Source organism: Eleutherodactylus coqui, chromosome 5 (assembly GCF_035609145.1).
Source record: "Eleutherodactylus coqui strain aEleCoq1 chromosome 5, aEleCoq1.hap1, whole genome shotgun sequence".
Taxonomy (NCBI): Eukaryota; Metazoa; Chordata; class Amphibia; order Anura; family Eleutherodactylidae; genus Eleutherodactylus; species Eleutherodactylus coqui.
The window spans coordinates 129,484,267-129,502,898 of NC_089841.1; the positions used below are offsets into that span (position 1 = coordinate 129,484,267).

Genomic DNA, 18,632 nt, shown 5'->3' on the forward strand with positions numbered 1-18,632 from the left:
CTCTCCGTTCGTTTTTTTTAACCCCTGCATCGGGGTTGTCTCGCGCCGAACGGGGGGGGGGGGGGGGGGGGGGTTAAAAAATAAATAAAAAAATAACCCGTTTCGGCGCGGGACAACCCCTTTAAAGAAAAAAAATCTGTACTGTCCATGACCGATGGTGAACGTCTGTTTTTCTTCCGCAGTACAGAAAAAGCCGTTATGCGGTGTCACAGCCAAATTCCACTGTGGCAAATTGGTTAGGTGTGCACTACTCTTTCCTCTTTGCATAAAAGCAACTAAGAGTGGTTTGAAAAACCCCAATTAGTTTCTATAGAATCAAACATTTTCTAATTTTCACTTGTACATTTTAATGGATCTTAAGTAAACATCAAAAATTAAAAAATAAGTAAAGCCATATACTACTCCTGCATGAAGAAAAACTCAGTACAGACCCTGTACAATGCCATACATCTACTATCAGATACATTGTATGAAACAGGATAGGACAGTGCTATTATAATGATCACTCATAACATTAAAACCACTGACAGGTGAAGTGACCAATATTGATTATTTTGTCACCAGGTGTTTTGGCACCCGTTGAGAGGTGTGATATACTAGGCAGCAAGTGTGCAGTCAGTTCTTGAAGATGATGTGCTAGTGTAAGGATCTCAATTGTGATGGCTCGATGACTGGGTTAATGCATCTCAAAGATGGTAGGTCTTATGGGGTGATCCATTATGTAGGTTAGTACCTACCAAAAGTAGTCCAAGGACAGACAACTGCTGAGCTGATGGTACAGTCATGGGTGTCCAGGGCTCACTTAGGAAGTAAATGCTAGTCTGTCTTGTCCGATGCAACGTGTAATTGTAAAGGTTTAAAAAAAAGGTGCAAATTAGTATCAAATGTATGTTCATAGCAGGCGGTAAAAGAAATTCAAACTGTAATTATGAAGAGGTGGGTACCTTCATAATAAATTGGCGCGATTCTCAAACTACCATCTTCAGTTTGAATGGTACAAATCACACAATGATTAAGCGAATGTGGACAAGTAGGTCTCATCCCCCCGTCACGCATCTTAAGACTATTGGGCCACATTTAATATCAAAACTAGATTACCGATTCCCTGGCTGTATTGCCATTACCAGTTAGACAGTCTGTACTAGGGAGGGCAGTGGATTATTTCTAAAGTACTTTGGTTTCCGTACTCTAATAATCAGCACCTGTCACTTATTAGTATTTATTTTCATGTACTGTTATTTAGTAACGCACTTTGGTTTGTTTGTTTTCACAGGTTACATAGATACATAGAGATATATAAAAATATGCTGCAGGGGCAATCCATTTTTTCTTACTATAATATCAGAGGCTGTGTGTTTTGGAGTTGCCCTTAGCAGATTAAAATTAGTCTTTCTAAGATTAGGAATCCTGCTTGTGTCCATGTGCAAACTGTTTTGGAGACTGATTACAAACATGACTTTGCTGCTGTCATTGTTTCCCAAGAGATTATAAACTAAATACTGCAGTTTTATATAATTGGGCGCTATACACGGCACAGTTCTCCGGGTCACTAAGGGACGAGAGGTCATGTTTGCCATGTGTTTTCCCTTTCCACGCGGACAATCAGAACTTCATATTAATAAACTTTAGGCCTCCTGCGCACGGACGGATTTGCATTGTGAAATCTAGAGCGGGATTCCGCCTCCGGATTCTGCAGCAAATGCAGCTCATAGACTATGGCAAAATGCGATTTCCTGCGCACGAGCAGAAAATGATTGCGATTTTCCGCTCGCGGGGAGAAATTACAGGATGCTGCTATTTTGTGCAGGCTATGCAAGGCTGGCTTCCATTGAAATCAATGGAAGCAGTCCGTCCCACGGCCATTATGCAATCATTGCAGAATGACACGGCTCCCGTGATCATCGTGACGGCCCAGCGTCTTCTGTACTGTGTATTTGCGCCGGCGGCACATTCACAGCAGTGGAAAAAAGCTTATTCAAATATATTTCTTGGTGTATCTACGGAATTTTATGGACCAAACATGGTCCAAAAGAGTATACTTTTCACTATGCTTGATCTACTGTACTTCGGCATACTTTGGACGTCAGGGTAGCATATTCTACTACGCTATTCTCTCTTCTAAGAAGCATAAATGCGGTAATATCTTTACCTTACATTAAAATATATGGGCGACTTATGCAAATGTAAAGCTTTAGGTTTGCGTGCTTAAACATACACATTTTTAAATAGAACTTTTAACCCTCCTATTCCTTCCTGTGTGTACTCCCGCTGCATTGTGGTCATGTTCGACTCAGATCTCTCCTTCACCCCCTACATCCAATCTCTCGAACATGTCAGCTGCGCCTCAAGAATATAGCTAGAATAGACCCTTTTCTCACTGTGGACACGCTAAAAATGCTCACTGTTGCCCTCATCCACTCACCTTCCTGTCCAGCCGCTACTCGGACGCCTCTGACCTGTGCCAGTCACTGCACTGGCTACCCATAAAGTAGAAAATACAATTTAAACTCACTACCCTCATCCACAAAGCGTTGCACAGCACCGCCCCACCCTACATTGCTACCCTCATCTCAAACCAAAACCCAGCCTGCGCCTTCCGCTCTGCTAATGAAAACAGACTGAGTGCCCCTTTAATTCGAACTTCTCATTCCCACCTCCAAGACTTCTCAAGAGTAGCACCTGTCCCCTAGAATGCACTACAAAAAGATAAAGGGGCAATCACTGACACACTAAGCTTCAGGCGTGCTCCAAAAACACACCTCTTCAGGGAGGCATATCATATCCCTTAAACCAAACCTCTCTGTACTCCCCGATAACATGCAACCTGTCCCTGCTAGCCGTAATCACCAGGCACCTGCAGTGATCCCGATTCCGCCACTATATGGCCTGACCATTGTCTGTGTGTATAGCATCCCTCACTCTCCACCCAGCCATACCGTGCACATCTCCAGCCCCTTTACCTCCTGTATTACCCCATTATCTCGTTGGAGCAGGACCCTCACCCCTACTGTTTACATCAATTGATTACGTCATGTAACCTTTGTCTTGTTTTAATTCCCCTGTATTGTAAGTGCTGCGGAATAGGTTGGTGCTATATAAATAATATTATTAATAAACCTTGCTGAAGACAAATATGGAGGAGTTTAACACACACTTCAATTTACCCCTTTTGGATCATTTTGCCTTTTTTGCAGTCCATTTCCTATGAATCAGTCTAGTCCGCCCTTATATTTCCGTTTTATTTTTCTTTTAGGATAGATATATGCTTAGCCCAAAGGATTGAATTAATTTATTGTTGATTTTTCAACATCTGTTGGAAGTTTGTTCCAAGCATTGCCTCCTCAAAGATCACCTGTCTACGGGCATAGCGATCTCTCGCCACAGATTTCCGCTGCAGGAGCCATCACCGGGGAAGCTTTGGCATTGCGATTTTCTGTGATGAACCTATCTATAATGACTTTTTAAACACGAGCGGAAAATTGCAAGCGATTTTCCGCTCATGGACATTTGCGCTGTGCTTTCCATAGGCCTTCTTTAGGTATTTTTATTTAGCTATGTTAAAGGTAGACTAATAGTGTTTTATCTGAGCTATAAGCATTTAGTGTATGCAATTCCTGTGTCATGTAAACATTGTATTGAGATGACAGAATAGGTGAAAGAGTGAAGTCTGATACTGTTTTTAGTAATGCCCTGTATAATATTGCACAAGCTATAATCTTAGGGACACGCTGAAGAATGGGTGTGAAGTGCATCCCAAGTCCCAGAAGCAATCATAAAATACTGTACAATTCCATAGGACTAAGATATTACAGCATTAAGGAGATATTTTAAGCTTGATGTACACCAGAAGAATCCTTTTGAGCAAAGAAAACCAACAATAAGCGTGAGTGTTCACTTATATAAAAAAGGACAAGCACATATTCTTAAAACATAGGTTTAGTAAAATAAAGAAACTTTCATTTTTGGTTATGAAAGAGAAATATATAATGGTTGCATTTACATGGAACGAATGTCGGGAAAACAATGCCCAACACTCATTCCTGTGTCTCCGCGCTCCTGCCCGGGAGCTAGCACAGCTGTCTAGCTCATGGAGTGGCCAGCAGGGACCTTTATTGCAAATTAGCTTTAGTTGCCAAACTTAAAAATTTTCAGCTCTTTGCAAAAAAAACCCATCAAATAAGAACCATTTAAATAGCTCAACACACCCTCGGGTGTAACTGACAATGTGCGGTGCAGAATACTACACATTTCATGTCCCATTCTCATACAATACTTGCACAAAAACAGGACATGCAGTGATTTTTCTATCTCCGAGGCCTCATGTCCATGATATTTCATGCGGATTTCCAAAGCAGATGCCCTGCGGGTCATCTTGAAATGGATTTTAATTTCCTTGCGGGAGATCGCAGATTTTTTCCTCGCAGATGTAGGCGGATGAACTGCGGATCATTCGCACTGAAGAAAAATCCACAAACCCACCTCCCAGCCTTTTCCCCACATCCCAATTGCTTATAACTTGCAAATTCGCAGCAGATCTGCAAATGTATTTAAATGTATTTGCGGATGCACTGTGGATCCTAAGCTCCAATAAAGATGAATGAAGCATACTGCAATTTATTATCCGCGCATGGCATCCGCAAATCATTTAAAATCAAAAATCAACAGGACTTAAATAAAGTGCGGATGCCCAATGTTCTCTGTGGGCGGCTAGAGCTCCGGATAACCCGCGTCAATTCCATAAATAAAATCCACCTGTGGACATTGAGCCTGACTGTAGTAGTTGACTTTTTTTTTTGCGAATGATCCCATTCAAATGGATGGGTTCATTTTGTGTGCCAGTTCTGTCTGTGTCAGACACGGATAGAACTCACACGTAATCATCGGCCGAGAAAATGTGGCCTAACAAGTGATTAAAAGTGGCATTTTATGTTGATTTAAGTAAAGGACTACTGCTGCCTCAGTCATTCAAACCCTTGAACAGTATCCCTCATAAGAGCATGCATGTGAAAATCATGTGTTATCTCAAGCACAACTGATGTAAGTAATAAATGGCTTCATTAGTTATATCAGGTGTGCTTGAGATAAAACACATCAAATATCTGAACTGCCTAGTAGGCCTTTGTTGACTGACCTTTGATAGCATGTTAAAAATATGCCCAAGTCAAGAAAAGAGCTCACTGCCCTGCTGAAAACAAGGAAAACCATTCAAAAAGATAGCAAACGCACTGAATGTTCCTAAAGGTAAAAGGTATAGGTATGCAAGTTGAAAGTAAAAAGGAACACTGGCTACACTACCTGGATGTGGCAGAAAGAGAAAGCCATCAAGATTCATAAGGAAGCAGGTGGCTAAAAACCCTTGAGTAATTGCAAAAGAAGCATACGAGGAAAAGAACACCTTTCCTCAAATGAAGAAGGGCAGGGCTTGGAGATGCTCTAGGGGTGCTTTGTTTCCTTTGGCACTAGAAACCTACAAACATGTGAAGCGCAAGATGGACTCAATCAAATATCAGCAAATCCTAGGAGAAAATGCCTTCTGTGACCCAGACATACCCTAAAGTCCATCAAGGCTTGGTTTCAGAAGTAGTCCTGGAACATTCTGGGAGTGGCCATTACAATAGTCTGACTTGAACCTCATAGAAAATATTTAGTGGGATATGAGGAAGGTTGTAGAACGCAAATCATAGAAAGTTAAACTGAACTGGAGATTCCTCAAAAACACTGTCAGAAGCGGTTTCTGGGTGTCTATCATGCTTGCAGTAGGTCAAAAGAGCAAAAGACTGCTCTACTGAGTACCAAAGACGCTTGTCATGCAGGGGTTGAATAATTCTGAGACTACAGTGGTTATTAGAAATGGCATTTTGTGTTCAATTTGGATAAACCACCTGCTATATTTGTTGTGTCAAGCCATTTAAAATAATTCTAGTTGGATTTTGTTTTTTTCAAACCGCTGAAAGTTTGTAATTTTGACAATTGAATTCAATTTACAATGGGGGTTGAATAATTTTGATTACCAATGTAGTTACATCTTTTGTCAGCATTGAGGTTTATGGATGGAAAATGCCCTCAGTAACTTCCCACTTAACACAAACAGAAGCCTTGTGTGATGCGACCTTATCCTATTGACAGCAAGCAACCGGCTGCTGTGTGGTTAGCATCCAAAACTTCATAAAAGCCTCACCTGAGCACTGCGCCTACAGCTGAAGTAACCCACAGCATTTTAGCACACTGTTGTGGTTTCATTGATTCACAGCGGTTATTTTAAAGCACAGAAATACTGCAGCCAGACAAAATAGTGAAGTAATTTATGTACACAGGGTTTGTTTTTTAATTTTGGTTGCATTTTTTAGGTCCGTGACAAGGTTTGCAAAATGCAGCATGCTCTAGGTCCGATAATATTTCTGGCATTTTTCCCATAGGCATTATGATAGGCCTTCAAGGACGCCACATAAAAACAGCCATTAATAAAACTTGAAATACATGGATTTTTGGAGCCCTTACATCACTGGGGACAATTATTTTTTTTCACTTGAAAGTTTATTGATCACCAAGGAATTGTGGCACAGGAAAAGCCAATGACATGGTTAGGAAAATTGAGGTCTTTACATTAAGGAACACATTTATGAATTCTCAAATATACTTGTGTTAATTGATTTGATTGCTCCCATAAGAAATGAAATCATTCAGAAGGCAGCACCTCAGGCAAGAAAGGATCATAGTAACATAGTATGTAAGGCCAAAAAAACACATCTCCATCCAGTTCAAAGACACATGTCCATCCAGTTTTTTCCCCCAGGCAAAAAAAAAAGCCCCAATGAGGTAGAAGCCAAATTTTCACCATTTAAGGAAAAATAATTTCCTTCTTGACTCCAATAAACAACCCTTTTGAAGTTACTAATGATTATAGCATAATATTGTGTCGCTCAAGAAAGATGTTCAGGTTCTTATTGAACTCTTAACGAATTTGCCATCACCACACCCTCAGGCAGAGAGTGCCAAAGTCTCACTGCTCTTACAGTAAAGAACCCTTTTCTGTGTTGGTGTAGAAACCTTTTTTCCTCTATACATAGAGGATGCTCCCTTCTTACAGTCACAGTCCTGCATATAAATAGATGATGGGAGAGATCTCTGGATTTTTCTCTAATGTATTTCTACATAGTTATTAGGTCACCCCTTAACAGTCTATTTTCTAAACTAAATAACCGCAATTTTAATACCCTCTCTGAGTATTGTAGTCCACGTATTCCATTTATTACTTTAGCTGCCCACCTTTGTACCCACTCAAGCCCTGATATGTGTCCATCTTGAGTACCAGTGCCCCAAACTGTACACAATATTTCATGTGTGGTCTGACCAGTGACTTGTAAAGAGGAAGAACAATGTTCTCATTATGTGCTCCTAGACCTCTTTTGATGCACCCTAGGATCCCATTTGCCTTGGCAGCAGCTGCCTGACACTGGTTGCTCCAGTTACGTTTACAATTAATTAAAATCCCCAAGTCCTTTTCCAGGTCAGCGTTTCCTAGTGGTTTCCCATTTAGTGTGTAGTAGTGAGATTATACACGAACATGGATTCACCAAGTGTAAACCTGAACTTTAGTAGGAGCTTTCCCAGGACTTCGAATTGCTTCCCAATCACTTTGTTCTTCCTGGTTGCTGCTGACCAGGTCATTGGCTGCAGCAGTCACGTTACTGGCCACAGCAGTGACCTTCTATAGCAGTGATTGGCTGCAGCAGTCACATGTTCTGGTCAGCAGCAACCAAGAAGGACAAAGTGGTTGTGAAGCTATTTCAAGTCATGGGAAATCTCCTTTAAGGAATGTTACTGCTTATTACAGCAGTAAATTGTGTGGAATAAACGCATTTTATGAAATGAAATCTTCCCTTACAACTTCATAAATCCTTGTGAATGCAGCACAACTTTATATCAGTCACAAGCTGTCAGCGTGGAACCTTGTTTGATAAGCGAGGCAGCAAACTGTGTTTAGGGATGGCAGCATTGCTATTCTTTGCTGTGTAAGCTGTCACTGGCTGGATAGGTGAGACTACTCAGACCGACTACATGCTTTCTACGGAATAAGGACTGACAACGTTTGAAATAATGTAATGGAATTCAATTGTTACATTTTCCAAAAAAATAGAAGATGATCTGTGAAGGGTAAACAAAAAAAAACACAAACATTTTGATTTATGGAACCAGATATTTCTACACAGCAGTTAATTAATATGACTAATCCGTCAAAGCCTAACAGAATCAAACAAAAGTACAACATAAGGCCGGCTGCACACAACCGGGTCGGATCCCGCAGCAGAATCCGGCTGTGACCCCACATACCTGCAAAATCTGTAATGTGGATGACTGTGGAGGCTCGTTTGCGGTGATAAAAAAAAAAAAAAAAAAAAAAGTGTGAGTGCCGTCACCTCTCAGGGGAGTTTTTGTTGGATAATAAGACTCCTCTTACCTTGTGAGTTTATGTTTTTTATTTATCCCCACTTTATGAAGTAAGCGCATATCTGGCATGTTTTTGATTTTCTCACAACTTTATTGTGCTGGGGATAATTTTTTTCCCCCAATTGTATGAATCCTGGATCCTTTTTACAGTTTGCAGTGGTAGTCAGTTGGGAGTCTGACCACTTGCAGTACAAGCAATCACAAGAACGGCGGTCCCCAAGTCCTCTGGTTGAATGGAGTGATCGCGTGCATGCATGACAACTGCTGAATTCAATTCTATGAGACTAATAGAGATAGACGAGTACCTTACTTGGAGTTCTCCATAGACAGGGAGTGAATGGAGCAGTGGTTGCAGCGATCTGACCTTTAGCAATAACATGTACAAGATTGGCGATAAATGTATTTAGTAGGAAAGCTTTAATGTATATGGTACATTATATACAGTAGATGTCATCTATATAATGACCCCAGCTGCTCTGTGGATTGTCCCGGGAAAAGACTTGTAGCATTAAGTTATTCTACAACTTGAGGGCATAGTCACATGCACCCGTGTGACTGAGCCCTAACTGCACGAAGAAGACGGACACACTTCAAGACGGACGACTCCCCGCAGCACCGAAGAAAGAACAAATGACTGGCAACGAAGCCGGTCACATTCTTTCTTCCAGCGGTGCGGAGATTCGTCCGCATCCGCAGTGCGGCCGTCTTTTAGTGCAGTAACACGGGCGCCGATGCGCCCATGTGACTGAGCCCTGAATTCTTCAAAAATTGGAGTGTTGAGGGACACAGTCTACAGCAAGTGCCAGGTCACAGCGTCATATTTTTTTCTGTATTTATTCATCTTTTGCAGATACATATATTTGGACTTAAAGGGAACCTGTCACATAGAACATAGTAAAGCAAACTGCTAACAGTCTCTCACCACCTAGACAATGGCATGTCAAGAATAATCCTGCGGTATCTTCACACAGCTGAATATTAATAGCAAGTCATATACTTTAGGACTACACAGAAATTCATACTGGATTCAATCTATCATATTAATATAGAAAAAAAACTATTTAATAAATCAAACTACAAATAAGACAACTAGGATTTAAACAGAGGAGAACGGCAGTTGTTAAATCTATGGTTAATGATTATAAATTTACTATTAGGGAGTTCCTTACTCGTGGTAGTGAAAATGTCATATTTAATTGAGTGCCCTTGTAAGCGATAGTATATTGGGAGGATGTCTAGAGCTTTGAAAAGGAGAATTGGAGAAGATCTTAACATAAAAAATACTTTTGATTATCGTACATTATCACAACACTTTAGAGATCACAGCTGCGATCCGAGGGGGATTGGTCTTTTCGGCCATACATAATGCTAAAAAAGATCGGCGGGGAGGAAACTTAAATCACTAAGATGCCAGGGGCAGAACCCAAAATGATCATCGAGTTTGAGTCAGAGACCGCTAGAGAATTGAATTAGGAGTTTGAAGTTTCTGGTTTCTTGGGATAGGTCTATTGCAGGTGTTCTGTTTTTACACACACATTTATATTATATGAAAGGACTTTATTATATTATTTGATACAAAAACATATAGCATAATGCTACTCACAAGAACATCCTTTGAAAGCCAATCAATCCATATTTAGAGCAATAGGGATTGGTTAGCTCTCAAAGGATGTTCTTGTAAGTAGATTTATGCTATATGTCCTAGTTATGCCATCAAAATTGTATTAACTAATGTAGTTCCACAAACCCAGTTCATACTTTCTATACAACTTAAGAGAATAAATATGGAAGGAGGTTAATGGAGAATTATTGGCCACGGAGGAAGAAGCAAAGTTTGCTTGGAAAGTTGTCTGGCTGAGCGATTACAACATTGGAAATTAAATGTATTCAACTGAACTGCAAAAGTATATACAATTTGCATTCATCATATTAAATCAGTTGAGTTGGTGCGACCTGGAGCTGCTCGAACGCAGTGGAACTATTCAGAGATACGAACGTATATGCGTATGGATCTACAGGTCTCGGCCATCCAGCTAACATACCAATTTTTGATAAGACTATATATTCTAAAGCTTGGTTTTTGGGGACTACATCTTAAAGGAGGAAGAGGTGCCACTGTTCTGAAGAAATTCCGGTTTATGGACACAGGGAAAAATTGGATTATTTTATAAATGATGAGTGTTTCTCTGGAAGCAACTGTCTATCCATGAAATAACTCCATACGTGTGAAGATCTGTTGTTGGTGAATGTCTCACTGGATCCAAGGACATTTTATAAATAACAGTAATTCTAGCATATTAGCAGTAATACCACAGTTATATAATGAGTTTTATTTCCACATGGGCCCCAGAGTCTCTTAAATTATAGTTTATTTGTATTTTATCATTTGTTATTAAATTTTCTTTTTTTTAATATTTATACGATAGATAGAAATTCATAATGGATTCAAATGGTATATATAGAGTATATGACTAAGTATTAGCATTGCACATAGTGGCTGATCTGCAGGCAGCTTGTTCTAGAGCAGGAGGAGCTGAGTAAATGGGTATATAGTTTTATGAGGAAAGATTCAGTAGAACTTGTATTTTATTCATTTATATTCCTGCTTTTTCTATACTTGGCTGTCAAATCACTGACAAGACGGCCCACTGGACTTCTATCTCTGTATATACAGATACAGGGAAATCTGTCGATCACTAAGTAGGACCACCCACTGGACTCTAAGGAAAGAAGGAGCAAGGGTTTCCATCAGTAAGTCACATAGTGAATCTTTCCCCACAAAACTCAGTCTTTATCAATCTGCTCAGCTCCTCCTGTTCTATACCATTCTGCCAACAGATGTCACGACGTATATGCAGTTCCGAGTACCCATTAAATATTGAGGTAATTATAGATGAAAGTCAGAGGCTGCATATTTTCATGGTTTAGTCTAACTTCTACTTGGAGAATAGAGGCCGAATCCTGGAGTTGAGGCAGACTGCCTAATTAAATATAGACATAAAAAGTGAAGTTGTAGAAATTCAGTGTGGAAAAGGGAAAAATGAGCAGAAATGTTCAAGAAGACCTGTGCCCAATTAGCAAAGCCTTATATTTCTCTTTTGTTCTATCTACTCCGTTGTGACAAAAAAAAAAAAAAAACAACAACAAAAAAAAAACAAAAACACAAAACACATATCTAAAGCCACACTGTGGGAAACTACTTTTACACCGTAAGAAAAAGGTCCAGCTCATCCAGTCATGTGGAAATAATTAAAAACCTAGAGCCATTACATTCAGATAAATCTCCATCATAACAGCAGATCACTCCCAGACACTCCACTGATGTGTTTCGAGTTGGTCGACTAAAGACATCGTGTGGTGTTAGAAAAGCGTCAGCAGAGTGTCTGTGCCATGTTGTGCTGCTACAAAGGAATTTTATCTGCATCTAATAAAGCTCTAAGTTTTTAATATTTCCAAAGTACTGGATGAGATGGACATTTTCCTTATTGTGTTACATATTCTATGTTTTTTGGTCAAGCGTGGCCCATGCTCTTTCCTTCAGTTCTGGAGATGGGCGGCAAGCTGGGTTTTTTTCCATTTTTTTCTTTAACTCCCACCTTCTGCTGTGAACCTACTGTAGTCTATAGGCTAACATCCGAGGGACTGCGAAAGATGTTCCTTATGTGCTCTTCCCTGACTGACAGAGGTTACATTTCTGGGAATGTCCTTGACTGCAGAATTTAGCCAAAATGTTGTCAGGTTTTGGGGTCCTGGAATTCAAAAGGCAGCCAATACAAGAATGGCGGGATTAACTACCACTGGACTTGTATGTGAGATCTTCCACCTAGAACCCTGGGGCCTTAGAAGGCCTTTTACACAGCCGACGCACGGACAGGAACAATCCAAGGACATACGTTGGCCCAATCATAGAGCCATGTTAAGTGCCATTTAGACACAACGATTATCGCTCAAAATTCACTCAAAAAGCAGTCTTGAGCAATAATTGTTGTGTCTAAACACCCGGCCATCCTGTAGTTTTAGTTAATGATGAGTCTTATTAGGACTGAGTGCTGAGTTCTCAGCGGGATACCGCTGATACTCTTGTTTCAGCTGGTATTCCGCTCTGAGAACACAGCAGAAGTATGAAGAAGACAGCACTTCAACTGTCTTCTGTATACCCCGCTCGGAGCGCTCAGCTGTATACCAGTTGAGTGCTCCATGAACGCAGCAGGGGTATGCAGAGGACAGCGCTCCAGCTGTGTTCAGCATACCCCGCTCAGAGCACTCAGCGGAATACTAGCTGAGCGCTCGGAGAACACAGCAGCTGTATATAGAAGACAGCGCACCAGCTGTCTTCTGTATACAGTGGGAGCCTTACTATACACACTAATAAGCTCTTAAGTAGCTAATTAGCTACTTAAGAGCTTATGCAACGTGAATGCACAAAACTGTCACTCAAACTGCCGTTTAAGTGAATTTTGAGCAATCATCTTGCCATGTAAATGCACACAACAATTATCATTCAAAAGATTGACTTTGAGCGATAAATGTTGTGTCTAAATGGGCCTTCAGGGTGCCGCTGATTAACCGACGAATGAACAAATGGAATATACTTGTGTGAAAGGGCATTTAAACAAGCGTGTTCTTGGCAATCATCATCTGTATACCCTGGAAGACAAAGATTGTAGCCCAATATAAGCACACATACATCTGGTAAGAAGAATGAAGTAAGGGCACAGCACACTTGCCAAAAGAGGATAAAAACATCAGTGTTAAAGCAGAATGCAGCCAGGTGCTAAGACATAATACACCCACGCCAGCTTACAACTAATTGGGAGCTGACAGACTGCAGCGCTCTAAAAATCTAGAGTAAAAGAGAAAAAAAAAAAAAAGGAAATAATTAGCTTTGCATTTAGCGTTTTTGAATCTCACAGTTTAATGTTATGACGTTTATGAGAAATACTGAGTCTGCCTTATTTGTTATGGGTATGTTCAATTTAACAAAACGTTGCTGCATTCTCAAGAGCATTGACAATTAATTAGGATACATAGGGTTACAAAGCACCCGGGTTATTCAGGACATCGCCTCATGCTGTAGTGTTAACAATGTATCCAGCTGAGATTTCAAATATAAACATGAACTATTGTGTTCTTACATTTATCGATTCCAAATAATGAGATTGCTTGTCTGGGCAGCACATGGAGTCTGAAGTAAGCAGTTTTATTCACAAAGTGAATTGTGCAGTAAAGGTCCAGAAATACGGTAACTATAGAGAGTATTTTATATAAATATTAAAAATTAAATGTTTTGACATCCAAAATTGATCATAAAATTAGGTAGTGGGGGCCATCTATTCAAAGCATTGTTTCTATAGAACTTCATGTCAGGCGTTTTTCCAGGGACAGGTGGAATCTTCCAGCAAGACAATGCTACATGTCACATAGCTAGAAACAGTGGTTAAAAGGCCATGACCATGCTTCCCTGGCCCCCTAATTCCCCAGACTTGAACCTAATTGAGCATCTATGGGACCACCTTGATCATAGTGTTTGCTCTATGGATCTTCCCCACCACGTACCCTTGAGCAACTGTGGGATCTATAGAGGAGTAGAGACAACTTTTAAAATTGCTGAACCTAATATGATGTCACTTGCACTTTTTTTTTAGGTTTGTTGGATCTATGGATTGAGGATCTGAGTGACTTGGCATAGGACACCCAACTGCTGATGCGATTGGATTGTGTTGCTGACACAGTTTGCCTGTAGTTTGTAGACCAGATACACTTTCAGACAACGAGTCAAAGAGTCAACCTGACAGGGGGTGACAAGCCAGATCTTCGAGCAGTAAAATCAAACAGGCGATCGAACCAAGTGATGAGACCAGACTTTATGAATAACTGGAGCTTTTTGTGGAGGAGGAGCCAGAATAAATATGCACAGACTAATGCCAATTGGCTGAGAGATGGGACAACCTTGACAACCACTCAATCTGCCCATACACAGGAGAACCATTGCAGTGAGCATGCACTGGCATGAGAATTATGTGGGGCGGGGCCAACATAGTGATATCCAAGGCCAGATCCCCAGTCGCAGCTGGAACACCGTGACAGGTGCATTATCCTGGAATATCCCATTACTGTGGAGCTGTATGAAAACCATGTGGGGTTGCAAATGGTCACCAAGTAGTGAAACAGTGTGCACTGGTCAATGACATTTTTAGGTAGACCAGTGGATCCAACCCATGCAATGAGAGCATACCCCATACAAGTATAGAACCACCACCAGCCTGCACCAGTGCCTTGTTTAAAAAATGGGATCCATGAGGTCTGCACCACACAGGAACCCACATCAGCCCAAAACTATTGGAACAGTGATTCACCAGACCATGCCACATACTGCCAGTCCTCTAGAGACCAATTACTAACCTAACAATCCCAGGTAAGGCACTGTATCAAGTGTCAGTGTTAACAGAAGCACTTTGCTCCCATATCCCATGAAAACTAAAGAACCCTGCACTGACCTGTGAAGTATGCGTGCTGGGCCTCCTGCACTGATGTGGATGCGATTTCTACCAAAGCCACTTGACTGTTTGTACTGACAGTTCTGGCCAGACGCCGTCCGTTATGATCATTAAGCACTTGCAGGTGGACAACCGTGCTATCCACTGTGGGTAATGCCTTCTATGTCATATTCCTGGTACACACATGCCACTGCGGATGGAGGAATGTCAAATGCCTGCACAACTTCTGAGGTGGAGGGTCCCATCCATCAGGCACCCACCATCATGCCACACAATTCAGATACCATGTTTTGCAACATATTCGTGCTATCCTTCCATCATCGCATATAGTTTTATACACGAGTCTCAGAACGTTCGTGTCCTACCGGCAAACATTCAGATCATGTCTAACCATGGTAAGCAGATTCTAAATCACATGTCAGTAAAATAAACATGTAAAAAAATAGCATCTAATTTCAGGAAATTCCCTCTACATGCCCTTCAGCCATTTATTTTTAATACATGTGCAAATAACAAAACCCAGCACATACTGTCAATTTATACCATATAAAGTAACAGGCAAACCCAAGGAATCCTATAAAACTCCACATAGATCCTAAACCCAGATATTTACCAGATGACAATGTAACTGACTGTCCTCAGAAAAACAGTCAGTAAATAGGTTTATCCTTTTTTGGAAATGTTTGTATTTGCTTTTATTGTAAATTAACCAATTCATTTAAGAAATCCTGTCAGTTTAATTACGAATGCTAAAATATAAAAATGAACCAAGTCCTGAACTAGTCCACAAAGTAAGCAGGCCTTAACTTGAAAGTTCTTGTTCAATACCGTAACTATCCCCATCAGGCCCATAGACATTAATAGAGTGATAGTAAACGGAGCAGTGGTGCATACCTGTGACTAAGGGGAACTGGAGGTGCACCGTTCTTGTGATTCCTATAGGTCCCAGTAGTCTGGCTCCCTGCAATGAAACAATTATGGTTTATCCTGTGGGTAGGCATGTCCCGATGCGTCGCCACTTCTAATCCCGGTCACCTGGTTCTGGCATTGTGGTCTGATGCCAGAAGCAGGTGACCACAATGTGTCACATGCTACATACCGCACTCTACTTCCGCTAACTCCCAGCCCTTTGGGCTTGCATGTGCTACCACCCTCTTAAAAGGGCCATTGTGCACTCTCTAATCCATTCCCTACTCTATTATGCATCCTCTCCTCATGGAAGATGCCAAAGCAATTTGGCCTCATACTGTCAATTGTGATAACGCCCCCGTTAATGTATATTCTGGTTCTTAACCCTTGCCCGACCAACCTGATTTCTGTGCTCTCTGACCTCGGGTCTGTATACTGGACTCTGCTATTGCTCACTGCCTGTCTTGACCTTCAACCTGGACCTTGATAACACACTTGTGTCACCAGCCCTGACTACCGCTTGTATTTCTGTTCAGACTTTTAGGTAACGCATCTCAGCCAAGTGCAGTATCAGCAGCCACATTAATAGGACTAGCTGGATGAGTAATGGCAAAGACCATATACCTCTTGGAAGGGTCAAGGGTGAAAAAAAAATAAATAAATAAAAAAATTTAAAAAAAAAAAAAAATCGGGATTCCCCAAGTGCGGCCTCCTCAGATAGCCCAAAGTCAAACCGCTGTGTGGCAAGGTGGATGGACCCACACCCACCTGCCTGACAAGGTGATAAATGATTTAGTGGGATAGCCCATTGAAATAGTCACTCATGTGGCAGCACACCAAGTGCAGGCTCAGGAATTCTATGTACCATTTTGCATCATGGTACATGCATGTAGCTTTGCCAGGGCTGGAGGGAACTCAGGGCAAATGCCCCTTGGTTTCTGCCAGCTTGTAATACATGGACGGCCCAAGTCCCCTGAAGTCACAGGAGCTTGTTAGCAGCTTTCTGCTCTAGCTTGTAGAGGGAGGGGAAAGGACATCAATCACAGTATGCAAATATAATGTAAAGCAGAAGTGTGTGTCTCGTCCCCCCGGGACCTTTTTTTGTAAGTGCTACAATTGTTAATAGTCATATAGAAAGCATAATGTTAACTATTCTAAAGTTTGTACAGCAGCAAACTATGCCAAGTTTTTATGTCTTGCTTTTATGTAAATTTCCAGTAAGAATTTATCTGGTCTTATAAAGTATTTTATATTTCATACACACTTCTTAAAATCAATTAACTTAAACCTATTTTTATGAGTACATGTTCCCTTTAAATATGCAATGGCTGATGATATAATCACAATTGTAAAGATGTCATGTTGTATTCCTAATTTGAATACACAGATAACCTCATATAAGCACACAGATAAAAAGTCTATTAGTAAAACCAGCACATCCTTGTCTGCTCAACCAAATGGAAAGAACCCATAGGAAAATCAATTGCAGCCCTCGTCTGGGTTAATGGATCTACAAAGCTTTATTTTTAGAGAAATCAAGACCGCAACATATCTTAGCATCATCATTATACGTTTATGTGGCCAGAAATCCACATGAAGTGCAAGGTGTCTAAGTGTTAAAAAAAACAAACAAAAAAAACACCACAAAAAGAGTGTACTGTTCTTAAAAGTCGTTTTAAAGACTTCTTTCACACGGGCTACAAAACGCATGTACGTGAAGCCCATGGTTTCCAATGGGTTCTTTCAGGCTACAAAAAAAAAAATCTCTCATGTGATAAGATGAATGGTCTTGCCACCTGAGGCCCCAAAGGTGGTCCCACCCTTGGCCTATTAAAAGGCTCTCAGAAGCTCCTTGTGTGTAGTGACCTCTTCATCCACTTGTGTAGAGCTTGTTGACCACTAGACGCCTCTAAGACACAAAGAGATTTCACCCAGTTAACAGAGTGAGAGGGATGTATTATTGTAATGCAAAAAGCTGGATGGTCATAACAAAATGCCCATCAGCTGGCTGTTGGGACAAGACTGTTAGGAGGTGTTGTGACCAGTGGATGCATGAGGGCATGTATACAAGGCTCATGATGCCCTCAACAGATCACCAATACAGAGGATTATGTGATTGTCTGACACAATACTTTGTTGTCCACCATCTGTACTTGTTGGAACCATTTCCCCGCACTTGGCTGAAGGACATTTGGTCTCATGGTGCCTAATATATTATATATAAATATACACACACACACACACACACACACACACACACACAGCCTTTTAACACCCACCCACTGTTGCCTCCGTTTGTAGTGCTGTCGTGAACAATGAACCTGGACTGCTACAGAGTGGAACTGGATTGTCTTCAGCAACAAATCCAGGTTTAGTTTGGGTACTGACGACGACTGTGTGTAGACCTAGGGGTGAGCGATGATTTATGAAGGGGTGCTGTTCTAGGGTGATCTCTGTTAGGGAGATATTCGCTGACAGCTTTGTGTTGATGCTCTGGATGTGTATGTCTTTCCCTTGCAACAATGAAGAAGTTATTATTTTGCTGCTAAGAAACTTATGTTACACAATCTTTGCTAGCTAGGTCAGCTGTTCTGCGATCTGCTGCAACTGGACTTGAAGAATGTTTGAACCTGGGTGCATAATATTTTTGGGATTGGTGAACTGTGGCATGCCGATTGCGACTGTTGTCTGTTCAACAGTTATCCACTCCTTCATAGTCCCGGATATAATCTACAACTGAGGCAGCCATAAATTGGATGACGCTGGAAAGTTCCAGGA

General features: G+C 41.0%; 1 protein-coding gene across 3 annotated transcripts in view; it reads right to left on the minus strand.

Annotated features, from left to right (window-relative positions):
* Positions 1–18,632, minus strand: part of MARCHF3 (membrane associated ring-CH-type finger 3) — a 213,702-nt gene that overhangs the window by 168,155 nt on the left and 26,915 nt on the right. The window contains exon 2 of one of the 3 annotated variants that reach the window (XM_066603138.1): positions 15,840–15,906. The exons of the other annotated variants lie outside the window; for them this stretch is intronic. The gene's annotated coding sequence lies outside the window, so the exon portion shown is untranslated. The remainder of the gene's footprint in view (positions 1–15,839; positions 15,907–18,632) is intronic. 3 annotated transcript variants of the gene reach the window in all.